This window comes from Ranitomeya imitator, chromosome 5, assembly GCF_032444005.1.
Source record: "Ranitomeya imitator isolate aRanImi1 chromosome 5, aRanImi1.pri, whole genome shotgun sequence".
NCBI classification, from domain to species: domain Eukaryota; kingdom Metazoa; phylum Chordata; class Amphibia; order Anura; family Dendrobatidae; genus Ranitomeya; species Ranitomeya imitator.
In genome coordinates, this window is record NC_091286.1 from 568,982,469 (window position 1) to 569,007,634 (window position 25,166).

The following is a 25,166-nucleotide window of genomic DNA, read 5'->3' on the forward strand; positions in this document are numbered from 1 at the left end:
ATCAATGGGTTAAATATTAGTGATGAGTGAGTGTGCTTGGATAAGGTGGTATCCGAGCGTGCTCATGTGCTAATAGAGCGTCTTCGGCGTGCTCGAATAATATGTTTGAGTCGCCGCAGTTGCTTGTCTCACAGCTGTTAGAGAGCCGCAACACATGCTGGGATGGTCTGTTTTTTAGTCAACCCCTAATGCAGCTGTCTAAGGCTAGGTTCCCATTGCGTTAATGGGAACGCGCTAATGGACAGCGTTGCACGGCGAAATTAACGCCGTGCAATGGGTCCGTTAGCGCGCCCATTCACGGCAATGGGAACGCGCAGCACTAGCGTGTGCCATGTTCGGCACGCGCTAGCGACGCGCCGGTGTTTTGTGGCGCGCCGCAGACGCTGCTTGCAGCATCCGAGGCGCGCCCGCGGTCCGTTCCCCGCTCTCGCAGATCAGGGATCTGCGAGAGCGGGGACGTTACCGCGACCCCGGAACGCGGCCCCGGTAAAAACATTGCGTTAGCGCAATCTGCTAGCGCTAGCGCTAAACGGATTGCACTAACGCAATGTGACCCTAGCCTAACAGCTGTGAGACAAGCAACTGCGGCGACTCAAACATTATTTGAGCACACCAAAGACGCACACGAGCATGGTCACTCATCACTAGTAATTACATTAGTATATTCTTAAAATACAAAACTGTATGCTGGTGGAATGGAGTTGGGGACCACCAACAGTTCACGGGTAATTGGGCACAAAATGTATTGCCTCCTCCACACTACCACACTGGATGGGGATGGGGGGTTTATCTCGATTAGTTACTGCTGCCCTTCCCCCATTCATCTGTAAGAGGCCATGATACAACATGGGCACAGCATTGGTGCCAATATTATGTAATTATGTCCACACATTCATCGCCTATTATTATCAGTGCTGATGTTTGCTGTTCATGCATCAGTGGTTTGGGAATACAGAACTACAGTGATCTGAGGACCTCTGCAAATCTATCACTGCTGGGATACAGCAAACAAACGTCAAGATCCAACTGTGTCACAATGATGCAATGGGGTCATTAACCTTTGGACAGCTTGGGAGGCTAATCATAGGGCGGTATGACATGTACATAGCCTCATGGCTGGCTGCTACTTTTTTATAATATATATACAGTACAGATCAAAAGTTTGGACACATCTTCTCATTTAAAGATTTTTCTGTATTTTAATGACTATGAAAAATGTACATTCACACTGAAGGCATCAAAACTATGAATTAACACATGTGGAATTATATACTTAACAAAAAAAGTGTGAAACAACTGAAAATATGTCTTATATTCTAGGATCTTCAAAGTAGCCACCTTTTGCTCTGAGGACTGCTTTGCACACTCTTGGCATTCTCTTGATGAGCTTCAAGAGGTAGTCACCGGGAATGGTCTTCCAACAATCTTGAAGGAGTTCCCAGAGATGCTTAGCACCTGTTGGCCCTTTTGCCTTCACTCTGCGGTCCAGCTCACCCCAAACTGTTGTGAGTTCCGTTCTGGAGCTCCCTCCTGTGGTTGCTAATGGTATTTTTGCGAGTTCTGCCTTTGGGCTCCCTCTGGTGGTTTCAAGTGGAACTGCTGCTCCATTAGGTAGCTGAGCAGCTGTCTTCACTAATCGCCTTGCCTGGGTTTGTTATTTAAACCTGCTCTGGGCTTTAGTCCATGCCTGCTGTCAATGTTCTTGGTTGGATTTGATTCTTCCCTTGGATTTCTCATATGGCCAGTCCTTGTCTGCAAAAGATAAGTTTTGCTAGTTTTGTTTGTCCATTTGTTTGGACTCTATTGCTTTGCATTTTGTCTCTTTTGTCCAGCTTGTCACTATGTCTTATTCAGGCTAGCTGGAAGCTCTGGGAAAGCAGATTTGCCCCTCCACACCGTGAGTCGGTGTGGAGTTCATTTTTGTAAACTCTGCGTGGATTTTGTAGTTTTTAGTACTGACCGCACAGTATCCTTTGCTCTCTGTCTATCTAGTTTAGTTTTGGCCTCCCTTTGCTGAATTCTAATTTCATTTCTGTGTTCGTCATTTCCCTCTCCTTTCACAGTCAATATTTGTGGGGGGCTGTCTTTCCTTTTGGGGGTTTCTCTGAGGCAAGATAGCTTTCTATTTCCTTCTTTAGGGGTAGTTATATCTGAGGCTGTGACGAGGTGTCTAGGGAGTGTCAGGAACATCCCACGGCTATTTCTAGTTGTGTTGTTAGGATTAGGGACTGCGGTCAGTAGAGATACCACCTTCTCAGAGCTCGTTCCATGTTGCGTTTTAGCCACCAGGTCATTTCAGTGTGGCCTCTTAACCACCAGGTCATAACAGTACAGCAGGCCACGAATGAATTGAATGCATCTCAAACGAAGGAAAAAAGAAGAGTTCTGAACCATTTTTTTTTTCTGTGCTCTGTTCTGTCTTCTTTTTTCTCTTGATATCTGGGTGGTGCTGGATATATGCTCTGGTATGGAGGTTCAGGGTTTGTTGTCTCGTGTGGATCAACTTGCAAGAGTCCAGAGTATCCAAGATTATATTGTTCAGACTCCGGCTCTAGAGCCAAGAATTCCTACTCCTGATTTGTTTTTTGGGGACAGATCCAAGTTTTTGAACTTTAAAAATAGCTGCAAATTGTTTTTTGCTTTGAAACCCCGTTCTTCTGGTGATCCCATTCAGCAAGTGAAAATCATAATATCCTTACTGCGTGAGGATCCTCAAGACTGGGCATTTGCTCTTGAAACAGGGAATCCGGCATTATTGAATGTAGATGCATTCTTTCAGGCGCTCGGATTGTTGTATGACGAACCTAACTCTGTAGAGCATGCTGAGAAAACACTCTTGGCCCTGTGTCAGGGTCAGGAAGCGGCAGAGTTATATTGCCAGAAATTTAGAAAATGGTCTGTGCTCACTAAATGGAATGAAGAGGCGCTGGCTGCTATTTTCAGAAAAGGTCTTTCTGAAACCCTTAAAGATGTTATGGTGGGCTTTCCCACGCCTACCGGTTTGAGCGAATCTATGTCTCTAGCTATTCAGATTGATCGGCGCTTGCGTGAGCGCAAGGCGGTGCACCATATGGCAGTGTCCTCTGAGCAAAGTCCTGAGCCTATGCAATGTGATAGGATTTTGACTAGAGCAGAAAGGCAGAAATTCAGACGTCAGAATGGCCTGTGTTTTTACTGTGGTGATTCAGTTCATGCTATTTCTGACTGCCCTAAGCGTACTAGGAGGGTCCCTAGGTCTGTTACCATTAGTACTGTGCAGCCTAAATTTCTCTTGTCTGTTACCCTGATTTGCCCATTGTCGTCCTTTTCTTTTATGGCATTTGTGGATTCTGGCGCTGCCCTGAACTTAATGGACTTAGAATTTGCCAAGCGCTGTGCTTTTTCCTTGGAACCTTTGCAGAGTCCTATTCCCTTAAGGGGGATTGATTCTACGCCATTGGCCAAGAATAAACCTCAGTACTGGACACAGTTAACCATGTGCATGGCTCCAGCACATCAGGAAAACACGGGTATTACATACCTGGTAATTTGTTTTTTCATGAGACATGACGGCACCACGAGAGAGGGGATCCGCCCATCAAGGACAGGAAACCTTCAAGATAAAAGGGGCGGCTCCTCTCTCCACATCAGTTGTTTTACAGAGTACGAGAGGAACTCCGCTGGTTAGTTTACACATAAATAATACATCCTATACGGTTCTATTCACCGATACCCCAGGGAGTGTATAATACAAATAATGCTAATAATGCACCCAACTAATGACGTGATCAAAAGGGTGGGAATATAAGGGTGCCGTCATGTCTCATGAAAAAACACATTACCAGGTATGTAATACCCGTGCTTTTCCATCATACATGACGGCACCACGAGAGAGTTACAGAGATTTGTATTCTCTTTTAGGGAGGGATGACTGCTTGTAACACTCTTCTCCCAAAAGTGAGATCAGAGGTAGCAGATAGGTCTAGCCTATAATGTTTAAAGAAAGTAGACGGAGAGGACCAAGTGGCCGCCATACAGATTTGGTCGATGGTAGCATCAGCTCTCTCCGCCCACGACGTCGCCATGGCCCTCGTGGAGTGGGCTTTCAGACCCTGTGGAACAACCCTGCCTGCACTAATATACGCTAGAATAATGGCCTCTCTCACCCATCTAGCTATAGTCTGTTTTGAGGCTTTAAGGCCCTTCCTTGACCCCTGGAACGAAACAAATAAAGCCCTCTGTTTCCTCCAGGATTTTGTACTCTCTAGATACTGTAGGATACATCTCCTGACGTCTAAGCAATGGAGTCTCTCCTCTTTCTTGTTACTAGGATTGGAACAGAAAGAGGGTAGGGTTATATCCTGAGCTCTATGGAATCTCGATACCACTTTGGGGAGATATGCCGGATCTAATTTTAATACAACCCTATCATCCAAAATTTGTGTGTAAGGGGGGTCAGCTGACAACGCGTGTAAATCCCCCACCCTACGGGCCGATGTAAGTGCCACTAACAAAGCGGTTTTTAATGTTAGTATTTTATCTGAAGCTGTATTTAACGGCTCAAAGGGGCTTTCTGTCAGAGCTGTTAACACTAGATTTAGATCCCATGGTGGAGGAGTAGGAGATGGAACAGAGTCAGCTCTACTACAGGCTCAGATGAACCTCACCACCCACCTATTACTTGCCAGGTCACAGTTGAATAGGGCTGCTAAGGCTGAAATGTGTACTTTGAGGGTACTAACAGCTAACCCCAGATCTAAGCCCTTCTGTAGAAACTCCAGTATTGCCACTATCGGGACCTCCCCTTCCCGTATTGGCCCTGAGCTGGACAGGAATTTCTTCCATATCCTCCCATAGATCTTGGTCGTTACTGGTTTTCTGCTGCTGAGCAAGGTGGATATTAACCCAGCTGAGAACCCCTCTTTCTCTAGTAACGACCGCTCAAATGCCAGGCTGTCAATTGAAGCCCGGAGTTTTGCGGGTGGTTGAAGGGACCCTGAGTTAGAAGGTCCTGGTCTTCCGGGAGAACCCACGGGTCCGTCACTGACATCACTCTCAGCCAGTAAAACCACGGTCTTTTCGTCCAGAAGGGAGCGATCATAATTACTCTGGCCTTGTCTTCCCTGATCTTCCTCAGAACTGCTGGGATTAGACATATCGGTGGGAAGGCATACAGGAGTCCTGACGTCCATTCTACGCTGAAGGCGTCTACTGCCAACGGCCTGTCTGTAGGGTTCAGGGAGCAGAACTTTTGGACTTTCTTGTTGACTTTTGAGGCAAAGAGGTCCACCTTGGGTTTTCCCCACATGTGCACTATCCGTTGAAAAACGGACTTTTTTAGGGACCATTCCCCTTGCCTCAAGTGGTTCCTGCTTAGAAAGTCTGCCTTTATATTGTCCACACCTCGGATATGCAGGGCCGATAATGACAGGAAGTGCTTTTCGGCTAGAGACATGAGTCTTGTGGTTATGTGCATCAGTGCCCGAGATCGGGTGCCTCCCTGGTGGTTCACGTATGCGACCGCTGTTCGGTTGTCCGATAGGACTCTCACATGATGCCCTGCCAAGTGTGGAAGTAATCTCTCTAGCGCCCTTTCTATTGCTAGGAGCTCCCACTCGTTTGAGGATAGATCTTTCTCCTCTTGAGCCCAGGGGTCTTGGACCCATAGTGTGTCTGAGTGAGCTCCCCATCCCCATGGACTGGCATCCGTTGTGATTATCATGGAGGCTGTGAATGTCCAGGGAACTCCTCTGTTTGATTTTTCCTTCTTTTTCTTCTGGGAGGCGACACTCCTGTGCCACGGAGTCTACCGTTATCCCCAGGAAATTCTGGATCATTGCCGGCTCTAGCTTGGACTTTTTGAGATTTAGTTGCCATCCCAGTGTCTGAAGAGTGTCCATCACTATCCTGACCTGCTCCTGGCAGTGAGAAAAGTTCTTTCCCACTATCAGGAAGTCGTCCAAGTAGGGAATTATTAGAGTGTCTTTTTCCCTGAGATGTGCTGTGACCTCTGCAATCAGCTTCGTAAATACGCGTGGGGCGGTTGCTATCCGAAAGGGCAGAGCCCTGTACTGGAAGTGACGCAGCTGGGACCCCATCTGAACTGCCACTCTGAGGAACTGGCGATCTTGTTGTCTGATTGGGACGTGATAATAAGCGTCCTTGAGGTCGAGGACGGACATGTAGCACTGGGGATAGAGAAGTTTCACCGCTGATTTTATGGTTTCCATCTTGAATGATGGTACTACAAGAAATTTGTTGAAGCCTTTTAGATTTATAATTGTCCTCCAAGAGTTGTCCGGTTTTTTTATGAGAAAAAGAGGGGAATAAAATCCTTCCCTCCTTTCGTCTATAGGAACGTGCTTGTCTAGGAGTGATGTTACTTCCCCCTCCAGACTGTCTTGCTTTTCTTGGGAGGACTGTACCGGGGTCTGCATATATCTTCTTGGAGGCCAGTGGTGAAATTTTAGCTTTAGGCCTGTTCCTACGATCTGCCAGATCCATATGCTGGAGGAGATCCTCTCCCAGGCTGGAAGGAAGTGAGAGAGCCTCCCTCCCACCTGAGAAGGACCGTCACTGGGAGGATTTTTTGGTGTCTCTGGGGGACTTGCCGAAATAGAAGCCCTTTCCTCCCCTAGGTCGCTTGTCCAGGTTGCTCCTGTCCCGGTCTCTGTATTGCTGCCTTCGGAACTTTTGGCCTCTCCGAAAGGAGCGACGAAAGGGCTGAAATGGCTGTTTTGGAAAGTTCTTCTTTTTATCACCAGCCTTCTCCAGTACCTCATCTAATGCCGGTCCGAACAGGAAGGTTCCCTCACAAGGCAAAGAGCAAAGCTTCATTTTTGCCTGAGTGTCCCCCGGCCAGCATTTAAGCCATACGGCACGGTTTCCAGTGTTAGCTAACGCGGCTGATTTTGCTGCCAGCCTAGCAGAGTCTGCTGATGCTTCAGCCAGAAACATAGCCGCTGCCCTCATGGTTGGAAGTGACTCTAGAATAGCTTCCCTGGGAACTTTTTGCGCCACCTGTTCCTCCAGGTTGTCTATCCAGATTTTAAGGGATCTGGCGACACAAGTGGCCGCGATAGCTGGCCTTAGTGCTCCTGCTGAGGCTTCCTAAGCTGTCTTCAGGGAACTGTCCACCTTCCTGTCCAGAGGTTCTGTTAGAGAACCTAGGTCCTCGAACGGCAGGGAGGACTTCCTGGCCACTTTTGAGACCGCCACATCGATTTTTGGGGCTCTGTCCCAAGCTGAGGACGCTTCCTCTTCAAAGGGATACCTTCTTTTTAGGGAGGTAGTTATTTGGGACCTTTTTTCTGGCTTTTGCCATTCCCTTTTAATCAGTTCTTGTATTTGATCGTTAACAGGGAATGACCTCCGTTTTTTCTTTTGTAGGCCACTGAACATGAGCTCTTGGGCTGTCTTTTTGGCCTTCTCATCTACCAGCCCCATGGTAGAGCAAACGGCTTTAATAAGTTTATCTGTAGCCTCAGCTGGAAAAGTGTCTTCTTCCTCCGAGCTACTATCAGAACAGCGGGCCGTATCTGAATCCTGCTCTGACCCCGAGGAATCCCTTTGGGATGCTATAGAGGGGCTAGATCTGTCCCTAGATCTGGCATCTGTGTCAGGTGTCTGTAATGCTCTTACGGATTTAGAGACTTTGGACTGGATCAGAGATCTTAGGCTGTCCGTAAAGGAGGGTGTTTCCTCCGCCACAGTCTGGTTAATACAGTCCTGACACAGTCTTTTACCCCAAGATGATATTAAAGGCTTTTTACATAAGGGACATTCTCTATTTTTAGTCTTCGTCTTATACTTTTTGGTGACCTTCTATACTCCACCCCGCAATGTATGTAAGAAAAGAGGGGAGAGAGAAGATGAGAGAAAAGAACAGACATTAGCATGCTGGACTTTCTCGTAGTTTACTCACCACTCGGACGTTTTCAAAGTACGGGTACCGGATCCGGAGGTTGGCTGGTTTTCTCCGTGTCTCCCAATGAGACTAGGGACCCCTCCTTAGTATGCCGATCCGTCCGTATACTGTCCGAGCGGCTTCTGCTGCTGCCATGGCGGGTCTGGCTCTTTTGGCTTGAGCGAGACCGCCTCTCCTGCACCTCTTGCTGTGGCATCAAATGCTCTGGCGAGAAACTCTCCATTATACACACCAGCACACAACAAGAGTAGTCACCTTCAACCTGGCCTGGTTTAGTGACACAGGGCAGCGCAGCTGGCTTGTTTAAATAGATTCACTTTCTTTTTTTTTTTTTTTTTTTTTAATATGAATCACCTGGTTGATCCTGCTTTTACTGGTCGCTTCATTAATCAGGTGTACCATCGCACCTGTCCTGAATGATTACCTGGCTGATCGTGCCTGCACCACTTCCGGTGCTCCAATATGCAATCAAACACCTGGTTGATCCTGCCTCTGCCGCCGCTAACGCAACACCTGCGCTGTATAATGAAACCAGAGCGTGCACCCGGCAACCACTTCCGGTGCGCACTCACCATTCACCTGGTTGATCCTGCTTCCTGACAATTCGTGCGCTCCCGGACTTACTTCCGGTGCGCACTGCTGAATTGTGCTCCAGGCGCGCATCCGGTTACCACTTCCGGTGCGCGCCGCCTTTTTTGGTCCCCCCGCGCCATGCTCCTGCACGAGGGTTCCCGATGCTGCCGCCGGCTTCAGCGCCTATGCGCGCTTACCTACAGGCGCGCACCCGGCCTTTGCTTGCGGTGCGCGCCGAAGAATCTGGCCCCCCCCCGCTGCATTAAACGTTCCGCACATACCTCTCTTCCCGGATACCTGGTGCCGGCTGGAGGGAGGCTTCCGGGAGTGTCCACGCCACAGCGTCCTCACCAGACACTGCTTCAAACCGCTCTGCCTCAGGTACCGTCAGGGAGGAGGGGGAAGGGGGGAGACCTGCACTCGACAGGGAGGGCCACCAAACCTTCGAGGAGCTTACCTGGCCCGGGCACCGATGTGCCTCACGGGCTGCATGGCCACCAGTAGTCAACAGGGGGGGCACCATAAAGTGACCCCCGTGGACAGCCAGGATTTTTCAAACTCGACAGGGGGGGAGCGCACCGGCGGCCCCCGTGGAGAATTTTCACCCGGGCGTTCGCATCGCGGGCTGTGGCCATGCTTCGCTCAGGGGGGGCATGGTATACATTGACCCCCGAGGCGACTACGGGTACCTGGTGACGGGTGCAGCAGACAGCGCCTGCCCAAATCCACCCGAACCAGATCCCGGCATCCTCTTCAATCTTCATCAGATGTCTTCCATCTTGAGGGTTCCCCGTCAAGGACAGGAAACCAACTGATGTGGAGAGAGGAGCCGCCCCTTTTATCTTGAAGGTTTCCTGTCCTTGATGGGCGGATCCCCCCTCTCATGGTGCCGTCATGTATGATGGAAAAATATTCGTTTTTTGGTGTTGCATAATTTGCATGATGTTGTTGTGCTGGGTTTTCCATGGTTACAGGTACATAATCCAGTGCTGTATTGGAGATCTATGTCTGTGACTGGTTGGGGTTGTCAGGGGATACATAGTGATATTCCTTTGATGTCCATTTCCTCGTCCCCTTCTTCTGAAGTTCCTGAGTTTTTGTCGGATTTCCAGGATGTATTTGATGAGCCCAAGTCCAGTTCTCTGCCTCCTCATAGGGACTGCGATTGTGCCATTAATTTGATTCCTGGCTGTAAGTTCCCTAAGGGCCGACTTTTCAATCTGTCTGTGCCAGAGCATGCCGCTATGCGGAGTTATGTAAAGGAGTCCTTGGAGAAAGGGCATATTCGCCCGTCTTCGTCACCGTTGGGAGCAGGATTTTTTTTTGTTGCCAAGAAGGATGGCTCCTTGAGACCCTGTATAGATTATCGCCTTCTCAATAAGATCACTGTCAAATTCCAGTATCCGTTACCTTTGCTTTCTGATTTGTTTGCTCCGATTAAGGGTGCTAGTTGGTTTACGAAAATCGACCTCCGAGGGGCGTATAATCTTGTGCGTATTAAACGAGGTGATGAATGGAAAACAGCATTTAATACGCCTGAAGGCCATTTTGAATATCTTGTAATGCCATTCAGGCTCTCTAATGCTCCATCGGTATTTCAGTCCTTTATGCATGATATCTTCCGGAATTATCGGGATAAATTTATGATTGTGTATTTGGATGATATTTTGGTTTTCTCCGATGATTGGGAGTCTCATGTGAAGCAGGTTAGGATGGTGTTTCAGGTCCTTCGTACTAATGCGTTGTTTGTGAAGGGGTCTAAGTGCCTCTTTGGAGTTCAGAGGGTTTTTTTTTTGGGTTTCATTTTTTCTCCCTCGGCTATTGAAATGGACCCTGTTAAAGTCCAGGCCATTCATGATTGGACTCAACCTACATCTGTAAAGAGCCTTCAGAAATTTTTGGGCTTTGCCAATTTTTATCATCGCTTTATTGCTATTTTTTCTAGTGTGGTGAAGCCTCTGACCGATTTGACGAGGAAGGGCGCTGATGTGGTGAATTGGTCCTCTGCGGCTGTTGAGGCCTTTCAGGAGCTTAAATGTCGTTTTACTTCTGCCCCTGTGTTGCGTCAGCCAGATGTTTCTCTCCCTTTTCAGGTTGAGGTTGATGCTTCTGAGATTGGGGCAGGGGCCGTTTTGTCTCAGAGAAATTCTGATGGCTCTTTGATGAAACCTTGTGCCTTCTTCTCCAGAAAATTTTCGTCTTCTGAGCGTGATTATGATGTCGGCAACCGGGAGTTGTTGGCTATGAAGTGGGCATTTGAGGAGTGGCGACATTGGCTTGAGGGAGCCAAGCATCGCGTGGTGGTCTTGACTGATCACAAGAATCTGATTTACCTCGAGTCTGCTAAGCGGTTGAATCCTAGACAGGCTCGGTGGTCTTTGTTTTTCTCACGTTTTGATTTTGTGGTCTCGTATATTCCTGGATCTAAGAATGTGAAGGCTGATGCCCTTTCTAGGAGTTTTTTGCCTGATTCTCTGGGAGTTCTTGAGCCGGCTGGGATCCTCAAGGAGGGGGTGATTCTTTCTGCCATCTCCCCTGATTTACGGCGGGTACTTCAGGAGTTTCAGGCTGATTAACCTGACCGCTGTCCTGTGGGGAAATTGTTCCTGATAGATGGACTAGTAGGGTAATTTCTGAGGTTCATTGTTCGGTGTTGGCTGGTCACCCTGGGATTTTCGGTACCAGAGATTTGGTGGCTAGGTCCTTTTGGTGGCCTTCCTTGTCGCGGGATGTGCGTTCATTTGTGCAGTCCTGTGGGACCTGTGCTCGGGCTAAGCCTTGCTGTTCCCGTGCCAGCGGGTTGCTTTTGCCTTTGCCTATTCCTGAGAGGCCCTGGACGCATATTTCCATGGATTTTATTTCTGATCTTCCTGTTTCTCAGAAGATGTCTGTCATCTGGGTGGTTTGTGACTGGTTTTCTAAGATGGTCCATTTGGTGCCGTTGCCTAAGTTGCCTTCCTCTTCTGATTTGGCTCCATTATTTTTTCAGCATGTGGTTCGTTTGCATGGTATTCCGGAGAATATTGTGTCTGACAGAGGTTCCCAGTTTGTTTCTAGGTTTTGGCGGTCCTTTTGTGCTAGAACGGGCATTGATTTGTCTTTTTCTTCTGCATTCCATCCTCAGACAAATGGCCAAACGGAGCGAACCAATCAGACCTTGGAAACCTATTTGAGATGCTTCGTGTCTGCTGATCAGGATGATTGGGTGACCTTTTTGCCGTTGGCCGAGTTTGCCCTTAATAATCGGCTAGTTCGGCTACCTTGGTTTCACCTTTTTTTTGTAACTTTGGTTTTCATCCTCGTTTTTCTTCAGGGCAGCTTGAGCCTTCTGACTGTCCTAGTGTGGATTCCGTGGTGGACAGGTTGCAGCAAATTTGGACTCATGTGGTGGACAATTTGACGTTGTCTCAGGAGAAGGCTCAGCGTTTTGCTAACCATCGTCGGTGTGTTTGTCCCGAGCTTCGTGTTGGGGATTTGGTCTGGTTGTCTTCTCGTCATGTTCCTATGAAGGTTTCTTCCCCTAAGTTCAAGCCTCGCTTTATTGGGCCTTATAAGATTTCTGAAATTATCAATCCAGTGTCTTTTCGTTTGGCCCTTCCAGCTTCCTTTTCCATTCATAATGTGTTCCATAGATCCTTGTTGCGGAGATATGTGGTACCTATGGTTCCCTCCGTTGATCCTCCTGCTCCGGTGTTGGTTGAGGGGGAATTGGAATATGTGGTAGAGAAGATTTTGGATTCTCGTTTTTCGAGGCGGAAGATTCAGTATCTGGTCAAGTGGAAGGGTTATGGCCAGGAGGATAATTCTTGGGTTGTTGCCTCCGATGTTCATGCTCCCGATTTGGTTCATGCTTTCCATTTGGCTCGTCCTGATCAGCCTGGGAGCTCTGGTGAGGGTTCGGTGACCCCTCCTCAAGGGGGGGGGTACTGTTGTGAGTTACGTTCTGGAGCTCCCTCCTGTGGTTGCTAATGGTATTTTTGCGAGTTCTGCCCTTGGGCTCCCTCTGGTGGTTTCAAGTGGAACTGCTGCTCCGTTAGGTAGCTGAGCAGCTGTCTTCACTAATCGCCTTGCCTGGGTTTGTTATTTAACCCCTTCATGATCCAGCCTATTTTGACCTTAAAGACCTTGCCGTTTTTTGCAATTCTGACCAGTGTCCCTTTATGAGGTAATAACTCAGGAACGCTTCAAGGATCCTAGCGGTTCTGAGATTGTTTTTTCGTGACATATTGGGCTTCATGATAGTGGTAAATTTAGGTCAATAAATTCTGTGTTTATTTGTGATAAAAACGGAAATTTGGCGAAAATTTTGAAAATTTTGCAATTTTCACATTTTGAATTTTTATTCTGTTAAACCAGAGAGTTATGTGACACAAAATAGTTAATAAATAACATTTCCCACACGTCTACTTTACATCAGCACAATTTTGGAAAAAAAGTTTTTTTTTGCTAGGAAGTTATAAGGGTTAAAATTTGACCAGCGATTTCTCATTGTTACAACGAAATTTACAAAACCATTTTTTTTAGGGACCACCTCACATTTGAAGTCAGTTTGAGGGGTCTATATGGCTGAAAATACCCAAAAGTGACACCATTCTAAAAACTGAACCCCTCAAGGTGCACAAAACCACATTCAAGAAGTTTATTAACCCTTCAGGTGCTTCACAGCAGCAGAAGCAACATGGAAGGAAAAAATGAACATTTAACTTTTTAGTCACAAAAATGATTTTTCAGCAACAATTTTTTTATTTTCCCAATGGTAAAAGGAGAAACTGAACAACTGTTGTCCAATTTGTCCTGAGTACGCTGATACCTCATATGTGGGGGTAAACCACTGTTTGGGCGCACGGCAGGGCTTGGAAGGGAAGGAGCGCCATTTGACTTTTTGAATGAAAAATTGGCTGCACTCTTTAGCGGACACCATGTCACGTTTGGAGAGCCCCCGTGTGCCTAAAAATTGGAGCTCCCCCACAAGTGACCCCATTTTGGAAACTAGACGCCCCAATGAACTTATCTAGATGCATAGTGAGCCCTTTAAACCCCCAGGAGCTTCACAAATTGATCCGTAAAAATGAAAAAGTACTTTTTTTTCACAAAAAAATTCTTTTAGCCTCAATTTTTTTATTTTCACATGGACAACAGGATAAAATGGATCCTAAAATTTGTTGGGCAATTTCTCCTGAGTACACCGATACCTCACATGTGGGGGTAAACCACTGTTTGGGCACATGGTAAGGCTCGGAAGGGAAGGAGCGCCATTTGACTTTTTGAATGAAAAATTATCTCCATCGTTAGCGGACACCATGTCGCGTTTGGAGAGACCCTGTGTGCCTAAGCATTGGAGCTCCCCCACAAGTGACCCCATTTTGGAAACTGGACCCCCCAAGGAACTTATCTAGATGCCTAGTGAGCAGGTGTTTCACAAATTGATCTGTAAAAATGAAAAAGTACTTTTTTTCACAAAAAATCTCTTTTCGCCTCAATTTTTTCATTTTCACACGGGCAATAGGATAAAATTTCTCCCGAGTACGCCGATACCTCATATGTGGGGGTAAACCACTGTTTGGGCACACAGCAGGGCTCGGAAGGGAAGGCGCGCCTTTTGACTTTTTGAATGGAAAATTAGCTCCAATTGTTAGCGGACACCATGTCGCGTTTGGAGAGCCCCTGTGTGCCTATGCATTGGAGCTCCCCCACAAGTGACCCCATTTTGGAAACTAGACCCCCCAAGGAACTTATATAGATGCATACTGAGCACTTTAAACCCCCAGGTGCTTCACAGAAGTTTATAATGCAGAGCCATGAAAATAAAAAATAATTTTTCTTTTCTCAAAAATGATTTTTTAGCCTGGAATTTACATAGTAACATAGTAACATAGTAACATAGTTAGTAAGGCCGAAAAAAGACATTTGTCCATCCAGTTCAGCCTATATTCCATCATAATAAATACCCAGATCTACGTCCTTCTACAGAACCTAATAATTGTATGATACAATATTGTTCTGCTCCAGGAAGACATCCAGGCCTCTCTTGAACCCCTCGACTGAGTTCGCCATCACCACCTCCTCAGGCAAGCAATTCCAGATTCTCACTGCCCTAACAGTAAAGAATCCTCTTCTATGTTGGTGGAAAAACCTTCTCTCCTCCAGACGCAAAGAATGCCCCCTTGTGCCCGTCACCTTCCTTGGTATAAACAGATCCTCAGCGAGATATTTGTATTGTCCCCTTATATACTTATACATGGTTATTAGATCGCCCCTCAGTCGTCTTTTTTCTAGACTAAATAATCCTAATTTCGCTAATCTATCTGGGTATTGTAGTTCTCCCATCCCCTTTATTAATTTTGTTGCCCTCCTTTGTACTCTCTCTAGTTCCATTATATCCTTCCTGAGCACCGGTGCCCAAAACTGGACACAGTACTCCATGTGCGGTCTAACTAGGGATTTGTACAGAGGCAGTATAATGCTCTCATCATGTGTATCCAGACCTCTTTTAATGCACCCCATGATCCTGTTTGCCAATGGTAATAGGAGAAAATGGACCACAAATGTTGTTGTCCAGTTTGTCCTGAGTACGCAGATACCCCATATGTGGGGGTAAACCACTGTTTGGGCGCACGGCAGGGCTCAGAAGGGAAGGCACGCCATTTGGATTTTTAAATGGAAAATTAGCTCCAATCATTAGCGGACACCATGTCGCGTTTGGAGAGCCCCTGTGTGCTTAAACATTGGAGATCCCCCACAAATGACCCCATTTTGGAAACTAGACCCCCAAAGGAACTAATCTAGATGTGTGGTGAGCACTTTGAACCCTCAAGTGCTTCACAGAAGTTTATAACGCAGAGCTATGAAAAAAAAAAAAAAAATTTCTTTTCTCAAAAATGATTTTTTAGCCAGCAATTTTTTATTTTCCCATGGGTAACAGGAGAAATTTGACCCCAAAAGTTGTTGTCCAGTTTCTCCTGAGTACGCTGATACATGCTGGGGCTCGGAAGTGAAGTAGTGACGTTTTGAAATGCAGACTTTGATGGAATGCTCTGCGGGCGTCACGTTGCGTTTGCAGAGCCCCTGGTGTGCCTAAACAGTAGAAACCCTCCACAAGTGACCCCATTTTGGAAACTAGACCCCCAAAGGAACTTATCTAGATATGTGGTGAGCACTTTCAACCCCCAAGTGCTTTACAGAAGTTTATAACGCAGAGCCGTGAAAATAATAAATACGTTTTCTTTCCTCAAAAATAATTTTTAGCCCAGAATTTTTTATTTTCCCAAGGGTTACAGGAGAAATTGGACCCCAAAAGTTGTTGTGCAGTTTCTCCTGAGTACGCTGATACCCCATGTGTGGGGGTAAACCACTGTTTGGGCACACGTCGGGGCTCAGAAGGGAAGTAGTGACTTTTGAAATGCAGACTTTGATGGAATCGTCTGTGGGCGTCACGTTGCGTTTGCAGAGCCCCTGGTGTGCTTAAACAGTAAAACCCCCCCACAAGTGACCCTATTTTGGAAACTAGACCCCCAAAGGAACTTATCTAGATATGTGGTGAGCACTTTCAACCCCCAAGTGCTTTACAGAAGCTTATAACGCAGAGCCGTGAAAATAATAAATACATTTTCTTTCCTCAAAAATAATTTTTTAGCCCAGAATTTTATATTTTCCCAAGGGTTACAGGAGAAATTGGACCCCAAAAGTTGTTGTGCAGTTTCTCCTGAGTACGCTGATACCCCATGTGTGGGGGTAAACCACTGTTTGGGCACACGTCGGGGCTCAGAAGGGAAGTAGTGACTTTTGAAATGCAGACTTTGATGGAATCGTCTGCGGGCATCACGTTGCGTTTGCAGAGCCCCTGGTGTGCCTAAACAGTAGAAACCCCCCACAAGTGACCCCATTTTGGAAACTAGACCCCCAAAGGAACTTATCTAGATATGTGGAGAGCACTTTGAACCCCCAAGTGCTTCACAGACGTTTACAACGCAGAGCCGTGAAAATAAAAAATCATTTTTCTTTCCTCAAAAATGATGTTTTAGCAAGCAATTTTTTATTTTCTCAAGGGTAACAGGAGAAACTGGACCCCAGTTATTGTTGCGCAGTTTGTCCTGAGTATGCTGGTACCCCATATGTGGGGGTAAACCAATGTTTGGGCACACATCGGGGCTCGGAAGTGAGGGAGCACCATTTGACTTTTTGAATACAAGATTGGCTGGAATCAATGGTGGCGCCATGTTGCGTTTGGAGACCCCCTGATGTGCCTAAACAGTGGAAACCCCTCAATTCTGATGCCAACACACCCCTAACCCTTATCCCAACTGTAGCCGTAACCCTAATCACAACCCTAACCCCAACACACCCCTAACCACAACCCTAACCCCAACACACCCCTAACCCTAACCACAACCCTAATTCCAACCCAACCCTAACCCTAAGGCTATGTGCCAACGTTGCGGATTCGTGTGAGATATTTCCGCACCATTTTTGAAAAATCCGCGGGAAAAAGGCACTGCGTTTTACATGCGGATTTACTGCGGATTTCCAGTGTTTTTTGTGCGGATTTCACCTGCGGATTCCTATTGAGGAACAGGTGTAAAACGCTGCGGAATCCGCACAAAGAATTGACATGCTGCGGAAAATACAACGCAGCGTTTCCGCGTGGTATTTTCCGCACCATGGGCACAGCGGATTTGGATTTCCATATGTTTACATGGTACTGTCAACCTGATGGAACACTGCTGCGGATCCGCAGCCAAATCCGCACCATGTGCACATAGCCTAATTCTAAAGGTATGTGCACATGCTGCGGAAAACGCTGCGGATCCGCAGCAGTTTCCCATGAGTTTACAGTTCAATGTAAACCTATGGGAAACAAAAATCGCTGTACACATGCTGCAGAAAAACTGCATGGAAACACAGCGGTTTACATTCCGCAGCATGTCACTTCTTTCTGCGGATTCCGCAGCGGTTTTACAACTGCTCCAATAGAAAATCGCAGTTGTAAAACCGCAGTGAAATGCACAGAAAAACCGCGGTAAATCCAGAGCGGTTTAGCACTGCGGATTTATCAAATCCTCTGCGGAAAAAAACGCAGAGGACCAGAATACGTGTGCACATCCCGAACCCTAACCCTACCCCTAACCCTACCCCTAACCCTAACCCTACCCCTAACCCTACCCCTAACCCTAACCCTAGTTCTTACCCCAACCTTAGTGGGAAAAAAAAAATCTTTATTTTTTTTATTGTCCCTACCTATGGGGGTGACAAAGGGGGGGGGGGTCATTTATTATTTTTCTTATTTTGATTACTGAGATAGGTTATATCTCAGTGATCAAAATTCACTCTGGAACGAATCTGCCGGCCGGCAGATTCGGCGGGCGCACTGCATATGCGCCCGCCATTTTGAAAGATGGCGGCGCCCAGGAAAGAAGACGGACGGATCCCGGGAGGTTAGGTAAGTATAAGGGGGGGGAAGATTAGGGCACGGGGGGCATCGGAGCACGGGGGGGTGGATCGGAGCATGGGGGGGGTGGATCGAAACACGGGAGGGTGGATTGGAGCACGGGGTGGGGGATCGCTGTGTGGGGGGTGGATCGGAGCACGGGGGGGATCGCTGTGCAGGGGGGGATCGGAGTGCGGGGGGGTTTGATTGGAGCACGGGGGGTGTGATTGGAGCATGGGGGGTGTGATTGGAGCACGGGGGGAGCGGACAAGAGGACGGGGGAGCGGAGCACAGGTCGGAGGGGAGCGGACCACAGATCGGAGGGCTGGGGCGGCGATCGGTGGGGTGGGGGCACATAAGTGTTTCCAGCCATGGCCGATGATATTGCAGCATCGGCCATGGCTGGATTGTAATATTTCACCAGTTTTTTAGGTGAAATATTACAAATCTCTCTGATTGGCAGTTTCACTTTCAACAGCCAATCAGAGCGATCGTAGCCACGGGGGGGGGGTGAAGCCACCCCCCCTGGGCTAAACTACCACTCCCCCTGTCCCTGCAGATCGGGTGAAATGGGAGTTAACCCTTTCACCGGATCTGCAGGGACGCGATCATTCTGTGACACAGCATATGCGTCACAGGTCGGATTGGCACCGACTTTCATGACGCATACGCTGTGTCACAGGTCGGGAAGGGGTTAAACCTGCTCTGGGCTTTAGTCCATGCCTGCTGTCAATGTTCTTGGTTGGATTTGATTCTTCCCTTGGATTTCTCATATGGCCAGTCCTTGTCTGCAAAAGATAAGTTTTGCTAGTTTTGCTTGTCCATTTGTTTGGACTCTATTGCTTTGCATTTTGTCTCTTTTGTCCAGCGTGTCACTATGTCTTATTCAGGCTAGCTGGAAGCTCTGGGAAAGCAGATTTTCCCCTCCACACCGTGAGTCGGTGTGGAGTTCATTTTTGTAAACTCTGCGTGGATTTTGTAGTTTTTAATACTGACCGCACAGTATCCTTTGCTCTCTGTCTATCTAGCTTAGTTTTGGCCTCCCTTTGCTGAAATCTAATTTCATTTCTGTGTTCGTCATTTCCCTCTCCTTTCACAGTCAATATTTGTGGGGGGCTGTCTTTCCTTTTGGGGGTTTCTCTGAGGCAAGATAGCTTTCTATTTCCTTCTTTAGGGGTAGTTATATCTGAGGCTGTGACGAGGTGTCTAGGGAGTGTCAGGAACATCCCACGGCTATTTCTAGTTGTGTTGTTAGGATTAGGGACTGCGGTCAGTAGAGATACCACCTTCTCAGAGCTCGTTCCATGTTGCATTTTAGCCACCAGGTCATTTCAGTGTGGCCTCTTAACCACCAGGTCATAACACCAAACCATCTCGATTGGGTTCAGGTCTAGTGACTATGGAGGCCAGGTCATCTGGCGTAGCACCCCATCACTCACCTTCTTGGTTAAATAGCCTTTACACAGCCAGGAGGTGTGTTTGGGGTCGTTGTCCTGTTGAAAAATAAATGATGGTCCAAATAAACGCAAACCGGATGGAATAGCATGCCGCTGCAAGATGCTGTGGTAGCCATGCTGGTTCAGTACGCCGTCAATTTTGAATAAATCCCCAACAGTGTCACCAGCATAGCACCCCCACACCATCACACCTTCTCCTCCATGCTTCACGGAGGGAACCAGGCATGTGGAGTCCATCCGTTCACCTTTTCTGCATCGCACAAAGACACGGTGGTTGGAACCAAAGATCTCAAATTTGGACTCATTAGACCAAAGCACAGATTCCCACTGGTCTAAGGTCCATTCCTTGTGTTCTTTAGCCCAAACAAGTCTCTTCTGCTTCTTGCCTGTCCTTAGCAGTGGTTTCCTAGCAGCTATTTTACCATGAAGGCCTGCTGCACAAAGTCTCCTCTTAACAGTTGTTGTAGAGGTGTGTCTGCTGCTAGAACTCTTTGTGGCATTGACCTGGTCTCTAATCTGAGCTGCTGTTAAACTGCGATTTCTGAGGCTGGTGACTCGGATAAACTTATCCTCAGAAGCAGAGGTGACTCTTGGTTTTCCTTTCCTGGGGCGGTCCTCATGTGAGCCAGTTTCTTTGTAGCGCTTGAAGGTCTTTGCAACTGTACTTGGGGACACTTTCAAAATTTTCCCAATTTTTTGGACTGACTGACCTTCGTTTCTTAAAGTAATGATGGCCACTCGTTTTTCTTTAGTTAGCTGCTTTTTTCTTGCCATAATACAAATTCTAACAGTCTATTCAGTAGGACTATCAGCTGTGTATCCACCAGACTTCTGCACAACACAACTGATGGTCCCAACCCCATTTATAAGGCAAGAAATCCCACTTATTAAACCTGACAGGGCAAACCTGTGAAGTGAAAACCATTCCCGGTGACTACCTCTTGAGGCCGCCCTCACACTTGCGAGTTTTACGGACGTATGAGCGCAGAAAATACGTCCGTAAAACTCGCAAAACAAACGGCACAATTATTCTCTATGCCCCTGCTCCTATCTGCCGTATTTTACTGATCCGTATTATACGGCTTTCTACGGCCGTAGAAAATCGCAGCATGCAGCATATATATACACCACTCGGCTTGTTGGTACGTTGTTGTAGTCTGCTTGGGTTTATGTTAGTGTTCCAGGTCAGACTATACAAATAAAATTTATCAAAACTAGCTAAAAGTAAAAAAAACATGGCCACGATTCATCATTTGCACCTATTATTTGTTAGTTTTGATCCTTTTTTTGTTTGCACACAATTTATTCTATTTGCGCCTTTTTTTTTAAGTCTGTTGTAGGCTGTGTGCAGACAATGAGTTTTTGACTGAGTATTTTCACTGCCTCAAAAGCGCAGCGTCTTACACTTCCAGTAAAGAGGATGGAATTTATACAAATCTCCTGCCCACTGTTATTTTTTTAAACTCAGCATAAACCGACCTGTGGTACGTGTTTCATATCTGCAGCATGTCAATTTCTCTCGTGGATATGAGTCGCCCCCTGGGCCGTGGGGTACTCGGTACTGGGTCCAGTACTTAAAGGGGATGTCACGGTGGCTGCGACCTGGTCCGTGACCCAGGGCGCACAATTAAAGAAAATGTCTTTTAAGGTTTTAATAAAGTTTGCTCGTCACCTGTGGTATTCGGTCAGTAGGGACCGACACTGCTTAAAGAGGCCCACTGGGGTGATGGTATGGCAGCTAGATGGTATAACTTCCCACAGGTGAAGTAGGTCCCCAGTGCTCCCGATGTGTAGATGGAGATTGTGAATGGTGCAGTAAAGAACGAGGACACAGGTTTGCAGTCTCTGTACCTGGTTTACTGAAGCTTCAGGCAACCGCAGTCCAGGGCACCAGATCACAGGGACAGGCAGGGTCCGGCCGGCTGGGAAGCGAATCCAGAGTCCCCTTTACCAGGGGGAGTTAGAAGCCTTCCTCAAAGCATGGTGGTGTTGTAGTCCCTTACTGTCTATGGCTTTTGATAAGGTCCTCACAGTTCCTCTCTGTCCTCCATAAAGGTGGGACACAAACCCGTATGACAGGTGGCTCAAGCCTTTTTATAGGGTCTCTATCATGACCTGGGCTCTATGTGCCACTGTGCCTCCTGGGCATTAGGGCGGGCAGGTAACTTGCGGTTCAGCTGTCCTGCCGGTTTCTGCTGCGCCTCTTAGAGTCCGACACAACCTTGGTCTTCCGGCTACTGGAATTTGCGCTCTCTGGGGAGGTAGCCCAGTCGCAGCTGTCCTCTCCTGGTGTCTCTCCTCCTGTGCTTTGCTCTCCTGTACACTTTCTACAAACTGTCCTCTCCTTCTTAGTTCTCTTTCTCCAGGAGCTGCAACAACTCTGGCCACACGGTCCCTTCAGTCTTTCTGACACTCAAAGTCTAACTGCTGTCTTCTCTGTCCTCTGACAGACTGCTCACTGACTTCCCCTCCAGCCAGAATATATATCAAGAGCAGCTCCCCGGAAAACCTGGTTCAGAGCTCCCCTTCTGGCCTGGAGTATGCACATGTTGTGTGTATGTGATTACCTGATAAAAGAGATCTTTCATCGTTTCCAAGCATAAACATCACTCTCTGGCTGGAGTCACACTACAGCGAGATACAGCCGAGTCTTGCAGGTTAAAAACAAGATCTGGCACCGGCACTCCAGGCGGAGCGTGCGGCTCCATGTATTGCTATGCAGCCACACGCTCCGCTCCGGAGTGCAGGCGCCAGAGCTTGGTTTTAACCTGCGAAACTCGGCCGTATCTCGCTGTGTGTGATCCCGGCCTCTCCGTGAGGAAAGCAATGCCACTGTGATGACCAGGCCCCTGGGGCGTCACAGATTCGCTGAGTTTTCTGTGCGGATTTTCCCCATAGACTGCAGAAAATCTGCAACATCAAAAACTCGCCTAAAGCTCATTGTGGCAACATAGCTTTATGTGTGCTAGCCTGTTTTTTTTTCTCTTTATCGGTGGAGTCTAGCAATTGCAGATTTTCGTCTGATTAAAAATGTGGCACAACTTCACTCCAGTCCTCCCCGAGTATTTTTTAAAAGTGGCAAAAACAGTTAAAGGCAAGAAAAAACCCTATGTTTGACTTTGCATCAAATTCATGAATCTCGTGTGCCATTTTGATAAATAAAAAACATCTATATACATAATTGTCTAAGGGTCACTTCCATTTGTCTTTCTGTCCTTCTGTCACGGTTATTCGTCCGCTGATTGGTCTCGGCAGCTGCCATGTCATGGCTGTCGCGACCAATCAGCGACGGCCACAGTCCGATTAGTCCCTCCCCTACTCCCCTGCACTCACTGCCCGGCGCCCGCTCCATAATCCCCTCCACTCACCGCCCACACAGGGTTAATGGCAGCGGTAACGGCCCACGGTGTAACGCACTCCGTTACCGCTGCTATTAACCCTGTGTGTCCCCAACTATTTACTATTGATGCTGCCTGTGCAACATCAATAGTAAAAATATGTCATGTTGAAAATAATAAAAAAACAAAAAACCTGCTATACTCACCCTCCGCTGCCTTTCTTGCTCCTCGCCACACTCCCGGGACCACTCCATTGCAAGAGGCAGCTTCCGGTCCCAGGGCTGGTGTGTGACAAGGACCGGCCGTGACGTCACGGTCATGTGACCGCGACGTCATCATAGGTCCTGCTCGCACCAGCCCTGGGATGGGAACGCAAGCTGCCGCTTGCAATGGAGCGGTCCCGGGAGCGTGGCGAGGAGCGAGAAAGGTGGCGGAGGGTAAGTATAGCAGGACTGCAATGGGCTATGGGTGAGTATATGTTTTTTTTTTTTTTTTTAAGTCTCTATACTACGTGGCTCTGTGCTGTATACTACATCGCTGGCCAATATACTACGTGACTGGGCAATATACTATGTGGCTCTGCTATATACTATGTGGCTGGGCAATATACCATACTATGTGGGCTGTGCTATATACTATGTGGCTGGGCAATACGTGACTGGGCAATATACTACGTCACTGGGCAATATACTACGTCGCTCTGCTATATACTACGTGGCTGTGCAATATACTACGTGGCTGGGCAATATACTACGTGGACATGCATATTCTAGAATACCCAATGCGTTAGAATCGGGCCACCATCTAGTCAACTTATAATAGCACTAGACAAAACAAGGAAAGTGACGTGATGAGTCGGGGCCTACGTGTTTTGCCCATAGCAACCAATCACAATAAAGCGTTCATTTTACCAGAGCGGTTTACTAAACTAAAGCTGATCTCTGATTGGTTGCTATGGGCAACGTGAACAAAAATTTTAACAAATGAGGCCCAAAATTTGCAAATTTGTCTGTAGCATTGGAGTAAAGTTGTACTGTAGGTACATTGGCAATTAATCACATATACTAATATAAAATAGTTCAGTGTTCTACTAGAATAATTCATGTATTGTCAGATACTCTGTCACTACACCGCCAGCCATGGTGTTAACCTCGTGGTCATATTGCTGATACCCTCAGCAGGCAGCTGCCTCTGTGGTCTTTAAATGACTTCTTAATAGTGATGAGCAAATGTGCTCAGATAAGGTGTTATCTGAGCATGCTTGGGTGCTAACTGAGTGTCTTCGGCATGCTTGAATAAAATGTTTTAGTCCCCGTGACCCCATATCTTGTGACTGTTCGACAGCTGCAACACAAGCATGTCTTGCGGCTACCAAACAGGCAATCCCTGTGTAACACCTGCACTGGGAACTGTTAGGGCAGCTACTGGTATACTGGGATTTACAGACACTAAGAAGAGCTTTGCAGCTGCTGTTATACCAGGACCTACAGACATTAGCAGATTTTCCTCTGAGCTGCAGTGGACTACAATTCCCAAGGACCCCTGGACTACAATTCCCAGGGATCCTTGTTTGAGTCAGATGACACAGCTTGGATTGGAGGAGGAGGGACTTGGAGGCAGGAGCTGGGGAGAAAGTGAAACTGAGAATACACAGGAAGAAAAGAGCGTGGTATCTTGTTGGGAGAGACGGAGCACGGGGGACTTGCCTGGCCCCATGCTGCAGGGTTGCTGTCCTCCCGGATATACTCGTGTTGCTGGAGAGAGTGCGACTTTGTGTTACCCTCTGGAGCAAGTTGCATCAAAAACTTGGAGATTTCTGCCTGCACTCCCACCGTATAAAGGACTGAATCCGGCCGCCCCCAGCTGGTGTCCAGAGAACCATCCGACCGTTCGAGACGTGCCGTGAGTGACTTTCTGAGACTTGTGGTCCTACCAGCGTTATTTACAGTGAGTACATTACAGCTCAGACTATTCGTCTAAGTGCACCAACTGTTTTAATTTGTGCGCCTGCATCCGCGGCAACTGGGCCCCAACGTTTGGACTGAGTTAAACTAGAAGAAACAAACAAAAAACCCTACTACATTATACTTGCAGGGTTGAAGTAGAATTAGAGTGAGATGTGTATATGACCTTGACAGAGCACAGTTATTTGTATTTCATGTTATTCTTTTAAATCCATCTAATTTATGCTGCATAGCAATAAACCTGTTAAACTGTTTTACTCCTGATCCCTGTGAGTGTGTACTGAGAGTGGCAGGGGTTTCCCGAATCAGCCCCTGGCAGAAGATAATAGCCCTTCTGCAGTCCCAGAGAGAGAACTCCAATCAAGATTCGGGTGGAGGCACTGCGCCCTGGAGAGGTGAGACCCCCCATAACACCCAGTGTACCGTGGTAGCCCTAAAGGGGTGTTACACCTGCATGCGTTTTACCTGTCGAACACATGTGAGACATGCAGCCGTGGGGACTAA

General features: G+C 47.4%; 1 protein-coding gene across 1 annotated transcript in view; it reads left to right on the plus strand.

Annotated features, from left to right (window-relative positions):
• The window catches only part of KLHL6 (kelch like family member 6), a 112,114-nt gene that overhangs the window by 76,720 nt on the left and 10,228 nt on the right, over nt 1-25,166 (plus strand). The window lies entirely within an intron of this gene.